The sequence below is a fragment of the Magallana gigas genome, chromosome 2, assembly GCF_963853765.1.
Source record: "Magallana gigas chromosome 2, xbMagGiga1.1, whole genome shotgun sequence".
In the NCBI taxonomy this organism is placed as follows: Eukaryota; Metazoa; Mollusca; class Bivalvia; order Ostreida; family Ostreidae; genus Magallana; species Magallana gigas.
Genome location: NC_088854.1, coordinates 16544779 through 16552506, shown reverse-complemented (window position 1 = coordinate 16552506; position 7728 = coordinate 16544779). Strand labels below are relative to the sequence as shown.

Below are 7728 nucleotides of genomic sequence, written 5' to 3'. Positions count from 1 at the left end.
CGCTACCAGCAGGGACTCTCCAAATATAATTTACTTAAATCAGACGATGATAACTCCAGTTACAGCTGTTGCATTGGTATCAGTCGTTGTTTTATCGCTATCAAAGTCACAAGAAATCACAGCAAACTTCAAATGTAACAAGACTTTTCAAAATCTTGTGTTGAATCATGGACTGATATTCGAGATCAATAGAGCATCTAGGATTTATTGTGCATCAAGTTGTATTGAAAATCATTTGTGTATTTCTTTTAATTTTCACTATGGAACGCAAAAATGTCGAGGCTATGAAACATTAATGTTGACACGTGATGCTGGAACATATGAAGAAGGGTGGCTATATTACTTTCATACGATAAATGGTTTGTACAGCAATGTAAAGTTTAAGAATAAATAAGTCCCCGACTGTTTTCAAATATGCAACGCCTTTTCACTATGTCCATTTTTTTTTCAAAATACTATTCGAAAAAATCTCGAAATGTACCAGTTTATTGTTTTATTATTTCATATTTCAATACAATGGAGTCACCATGAAAGTAACATACTGTTAATATTTGATAGATATATATTTTTCTTAAAGAGACAGTACAGCTGAAAACATATGACATTGTGTGAATAATTCATTAACAAGATTTACCTATTGTATCGTTAGGAATAAGACATAACGTTCGTTGTAATACATGAAGTTGAAATACATAAAAAAAATCCCTTTCCGAACTTAATTAAAGTAATTATGAGCTTCTGAAAATTTAAGGGTCGTACAAGCCGGAATAATCTTATCGCGTTTATTTTTACCACGTGGACTTTGATTGTCAGTAATTTACACGTGCTGAAAACATCAAGATCTTCGTCCTACTACGGTCATCATGGTATACGAGGTTAATGGGCACTCTCTAAACGGTACACATCCTCACTTAATCGATAATTTATAAATGGTTTACCAATTTCGGTTCATTTAAAATTGAACAGACATAAATATGTCAAATAACCCCTCAGGGACCTCATTTACAAAAATGAATTTAGGTTGTATCAACTTCTATGATTAACACGAAAAATACAAGCTCAAAATAATAATTGTGGTTATTTTAAAAACTTTGAACAATTATTACCTGGGAGAAGTAGAAAAGACATATTTTTATCAACAAACATGTCCAGGAGAATCTTCGCGAGCCCTGCATGTGCTTTGTTTACAGTAAATACGCATGCGTACAAGTACAGAAGGTTGAACCCCGTAACACGTTGCGATGTAAATATGTGTTAGGTTATACGTAATTATTCATTTTAATGAAATAATTAGATTTCTGAAATTTTATACATTCATTAGAAGTACAAAAATACCGAACCCGATCGGAAAAAAATTTCAACTAGGTTGTATGGAACATATGTCAATATTAATGAGAATAAAAGTACATTATAATTGAAATACTTTCACCAACTTAGAAATTTTAAATTTTACAATATTTTACCCAAAAAAACCTTTTAAAAATATTTGTAGAGGTAAAAATTGTAAAAATCCCCAGCGGGATTCGAACTCATGACCTACAGATTCGTAGTAAACCCTCTAAACCACTGCGGTACGCTGATAGGTGATAAAGTTAGGAAAGAAACTACTTATAATATTACACCTGGTTTTATTGTATATTTCGATAAACAATATATATGTCACAACATGGAAGTGTCCCATCCACCTCAATAAATTTTAAATGTATTGATGATAGATATTTTTCCTTTGTAGGATTCTGCCCAAATATGTATGCTTTCAGCAGGCTTTATAACTATTGCTTGGGATACGAAGGACAGTTTCTGGCTGCCGATGGATTTAACAAGTGTCAGGAAAAAGGAGGACAATTACCCCTTATACGAGGAGAGGCAGAGATGAGATTTGCTAGTTTGTTAGCTGGTATGTGAATTCAAATTATGTACCCGCACTACCAATAATATATCAATGTGCTCCGAAGAGACCTAAGAACAATGTGCATTTTAGCTTTCACTTCCAGAAAAGCTAGATGTTATGCCGCGCGAGCGCGGGAACTAATACTTTACAGTTTAAACATAAATTACACAATACTAAAATGTTGAACTATATTTTTTTTCATTTTCGTTTATAATGTGTCCGAAATTTTTCTTAATTGCTTTTTTAACCTATTCTTTAAAAAAAACTTCATGGCTGGATATTTAGATATGCGGCAAGGGATGAAAAATGTAAACTGAATTAAATGATATATACATGTACGTGGCATTAACTCGTCTTGTTCCAGTTGAGTAGAAAATGATAACATTTTTTTTAAAATCTAGGGCGTCGTATCTCTAAGAAGTCATGTTTAATAAAATTAGACCTCTTCTTATATTTTGGTTACAATTCTATATTAACCTTAACTTCGAATAATGTTTTATGCATATTTATTTTACTACTTTTACAGCAAACTTCAAAAATCTTTCACGATTATCCGATGGAGACCTAATGATACAAGGATCCTTTGACAATACTGATATGAAATGGAAAGATGATATCCAAAATATCCTGCCTTTTACTGTGTTTCTCCCTGGAAAAGAAATTCCAACGAGTACAGAACGTTTTCTCTATTTAAGGAAACCCCTTTCATTGGAAAGCTATGTCATGCATCACCGTAAGGGAGAAACATACAAAGCCATCGTTGTTTGCATGGTTAACTAGATTATGCACACGTACGTGAATTAAGTAACCACTTTGTTTGCTCTCCCTCTCTCTCTCTCTATCTCTATCTCTCTCTCTCAATAAACAAGAAAATCTACTTCTGGTGATATATCTCCAATATCTCAAGTAGTCTTCTTTTAAACAAATGTTTTAGCCTGGAGATCCCAGAAACTGTAAGTGACCAAGACACGAAACGAAACTTACATCGATGATAGACATTTGATAGAAGATTTGTTTAACCCATTTTATTTTGTCAACCGTCATTTCCGGTCCACACCGGAAGAGTTCAAGTTCTTTATAAGTTTAGCTGTTTTTGTTTGATAATTTTAAACAAAATAGGCAATGAAGAACTGTTGTTTAATTTTTAAGAAAAACTTACTTTTATATTTATTTAGCATTTCCATTGTCCGTTTCTTGTCCCGAGACAATAAACCTTGACTCCTTGAGATCTCAAAAACGGTAATGACTTGAACAACCACACTTTGTAAGATGATAGACCTATATATGTAATTGTGTTAACACTATTTTGTTTTGTTCGGCGTAACTTTCGGTCATCACCGGAAGCACTTCAAATTTTATTTTACTGCATTTGTTTTTTTTACATAGAATGGAAATCTAAGTTTAAATTCTTGCATATGTCATCTATCCGATGTTATATAAACAATAAAATTCCACTTCCTGTGATATATCTCAAATATCTCAAGTAGCCTTTTTAAAACAAATGTTGTAGCCTCGAGATCTCAGACTGTAAGTGACCAAGACACGAAACTTATATGGATAATAGACATTTGATAGAAAATGTGTTCAACTACTTTCATTGTGTCAACCGTCACTTTCAGTCCACCCAGTAGAGTTCAAACAAATCATGTTGTTTAAAGGTTTAACTGTTTTTCTTTGATAATTTTGTTCAATTAATAAGCAGTAAAATACAGTTGTGTAATGTTCAAGAAATACTAACTTTCATTTTCACTTAGCACTTTCGTTTGTCCGTTTCTTGTCCCAAAACAGAAATATTGACTCCTTGAGATCTAAACAACGGTAATGACTTGAACAACCAAACTTTGTGGGATGATAGACCATTGTATGTAGATGTGTTAACACTATTTTGTTTTGTTCGGTGTAACTTCCGGTCGTCACCGGTAGCACTTCAAAAATTATTTTTTACCTCTTTTTGATATTTTAGATAAATTGAATATATCAATAAAAAATCTTATATATGTCATTTTAAATGTAAAAGCAAACATTTCTATTTTCGATGAGATATCTAAAATATTTTAAGAAGCTTTCCTTTTTACTAAATAAATTTAATACTAGCGATATTTTAGTCACTGTAAGTGATTAAGACACAAAACATTTATGAAAGATATACATTTAATTGCATGAAGATGTGTTTAACGGGTTTTATTATGTAAACCGGGTCTCACCGGAAGGGTTCAAACAAATAATGTTTTGAACAAATTTAACTGACTTTCTTGGGTGTTTTATCTAGCCTGATAAACAGTGATCTACATTTGGCAAATGAACAAAACAAAACAGCTTTTATTTTCATTAATCGCTTCCATTCTTCTGTTTTTGGCCCCGAGACAAAAAACCGTGTTTCAACGAGATCTCAGATTTGGCAGAGACGTGAACAACCAAACTTTGAGGAAAGATCTACTTATGAAATGTTTAACATGTTTTGTTTGGTTCGGCGTTACTTCCTGTTGTCGAAAAAAAGTACTTCAAAATTGATTTTTTTCCCTTCTCATTGTTGTGTAACATGTAAGTAACGTCTGGATATTTCATTCACCGTAATAATCATATCCATTATATTTTTTTCTATATGAGTGAATCAATGTCTTATAGATAAATTGATACATGTATATCAGAACGGAAGACCTTTTTGTTGCTTTTGCATCAAGAGTCTAGTTTAAATTATAATTGTTATTTGGTTTCTTTTGGACGTTAATTTGGTAGAATAATGTTTGAAATGCGAAATGTTTTATCTTAATATGGTTCTGAATATAGCAATACGACGCAATTAATGCGAAAATCAACTTAATTACAGCGGGGTATTTTTTCATTTGGTACATATATATTTTTGCGAAACTGCCTCTTAAGCAGGTGAAAAAATGCCTCCTTCGCACTGGCACAATTATCCGGAAGTGTTCAAAGCTTAAACCAGTCTATACAAGCTAACAATCCCACCAACCAAGGACGTTTGCCATTCAGAATGAGTATAAGTGTCAAAGTGCTCTGTAAATTTAAAATATCAAAGTAAAAAGTTGTATACTTTCCCATAAGCAAAAATTGTGAAGCATCACTGTAGTAAAAAAGTTAACAAAACCCAATTGACCCATGACAACGAGTATCGATAACTCTTCCATATTCATTGTATTCTCAACAAAGTTGATCAACACTTAAGCCCTTGTTTAAATAAGAATATTGCAAAGACAGTCAATGAAATCTCATTCTCCAAAGTTGCACTAGAATACATAGATTGTCCGAACAATGAACATCACGTACTGAACGCTGTGTGTTCTTGTACATGTACTCTGTATATGGGATATGGTTTATTTATATGTCTCAGATGCTGTACTATTTCCTCGTTGAATATATGAAGATATCTCTCTCTCTCTCTCTCTCTCTCTCTCTCTCTCTCTCTCTCCACACAAGGGCATTTTTATTGCTATATTCACCGTTAATAAATATTGACAATAATGTTTATTGCTCTGATTAATCTTGGCGAAAGAATACATGCATACTGATTGACAAATTATCATTCATTTCCTTTTTGTACTTAATAACAACGGTTTCTAGCTTATGTCTATAAGGAAAGGATGCTTCATGTCACAGTTGTTGATATTAAGTCTTCCTTACGTTTGATTCCTCATTAAGAATTTGCGGAAACACATGATAATAGTTAAAACCAATGCGATCAAAACAATTTTTGTTTATTTTCAAAAGTTAACTTTTATCTTTTTTGTTTAATTTTGTAAAAAGATAAATTTAATTGTTTTCTTATCATAATTCTTTATGAAAAATCTCTATGAAGTACAAGCTGCAAGTTAACAATATTCAAATGCAGATTCACTTTCCGCTTTCAACTCCTTAATTTAGATTATTTAATGTTAGTTTAATGCTTAATAACAGTGGTTCTTAACCTAATCGAGGATTAATTACACATACATGTATATTTGTAAGAATACAATTCAAAATATGTTTCCATAACATTAATCTTTAAAAAAGTGCAGACAAACAACAAAATCACAAAATACAGAGCGAAATCTATTGCTTTTTTCACGTATGTGTACATGATAAATAAAAAATCTTCTGTAGAAATTCATAAGGTATGAAAAATCCTTCACCTACCTATTCACTTTCGAACCTGTTAGTCCAACAAAGACTAAAAGTTAAACGTTCCTTGTCGTAGTGGTTTTCAAGTTAGTGTAAATAAATATTGGTCTATTATGAACTAGAGCTTAGTAATGATGTTAATAAACAGGATGACCTGAAATTCCATCATTTTTAAAAGAATGTACAAGTACTAAAGATGGCCCATAACCTATTAAAGACTGATGGCAAATGTCAAGAAAAATATAAGGATTCATATTTGATGCTAAAATTTAATTTTCATGGTTCTTGCAAATATACAGTGAAAAGTTTTGCATTTGTTTAACTTGTTCGTATAAATGCAGAGAATTATCAATATTTTTTCACATCCAATTGAATTTCTAACATTTATATACTGGTTTTCGGTCTCCATCTGGTAACTACGGCAATGTGGTCTGAAATAAAAGAAAGTAAACGTTGTAAATTATGTCGTCTAGGTTTATTCTTTGATGATGTGATCAATTCCTATTTTACATAATGATAATCATTACAGTCCTTGAAACTTTCTACTTTCCCATTTTTCCGTGCGTTCACCGTGCGCTCACAGTGCCCTCGCCGTGCGCTCACCACTCCGCTCCGTTCGCGCTCACCGTTCACAAAGCGCTCACCGTGCGCTCACTGTGCGTTAACAAAGCGTTCATCTTGCTCTCCCCGTACGTTCAGCGTTCACTTATCGTACAGCTGGTTTTCATTTATTTTCATTCGGAATTCCAAAGTAAAAGGTTCGGTCTTCACGAGTCAAAACAAAATGAGAAAAGATGGAATGATATTACATGTAATCAGAATTTAATTCGTAAGATTTAAAGTACACATTCATGAGCAGGTCTGTAAATACAATGTTCAGTACAAAAAAAATCTGGTTTTGTTTTTTTTGTTTTTATGAGTACAGGAATATCATTGTATATTTTTTTCACGTCATTCCTAAAGAAATCAGTTATGCGTTTAAAATAATTATGATGCAAATGAATAATAAAAATAAAAGCAGTAAAGTTTTCTTTATTACTGATACATTCAATATAAAAAAATAAATGGTTCTTGTTAGAGAGGGTAACGGTTGAAATTGACACCTTTCGAAAACCACTTCAACCTCCGCTTCGCGTCGACAATAAACTGAACAGATCAAATTAAGAAATTTAAGCTAACTATAAATGTGTGTATATATATATATATATATATATATATATATATATATATATATATATATATATATATATATATATATATACATGTATATAGAGTTTCTGTGTTATCTGGTTTATTTCAGGACTGGTTCTTTCATGCACCAAAGCACCTTGGCTTTCCCTACTCACCGTGACCCAAATATGTTTTTTGATATTAATATAATAAATATTGAACTGCTAATCCTAAAACAAATTTGTTTCATTTTTCAGTAAATTAGTCAAGAAAATATTTATTATCGGAGGAGTGAAACGAGCGAGAAAATAAATATATGAGTTTTGAATCAAACTAAAAGTTATGTACCTTTGTTTTGTACGCATTTACATCTTTAACTATTAACATGTGTATGTAAAATGTAATCACAAATATTAAAATTACTTACATTTTGATATGCTGTAATAAAAAGAAATGTAAATATACCTGCGATGTAGAAGAAACCAGCTTTCCGTAGAATAGACGTTAATGCCTGGGGTCCGTAAGGTTTTTCCCTGCTTCTCCATAGTCTG

The 7728-nt window shown here is 31.8% G+C and overlaps 1 long non-coding RNA gene across 1 annotated transcript; it reads left to right on the top strand.

Annotated features, from left to right (window-relative positions):
* LOC105331339 (uncharacterized) lies at positions 1-4174 on the top strand. Its single transcript, XR_002199927.3, has 3 exons — positions 1-359; positions 1733-1897; positions 2418-4174. It is a non-coding gene; the product is annotated as an uncharacterized lncRNA (long non-coding RNA).
* Positions 4175-7728: the final 3554 nt, after the last annotated feature.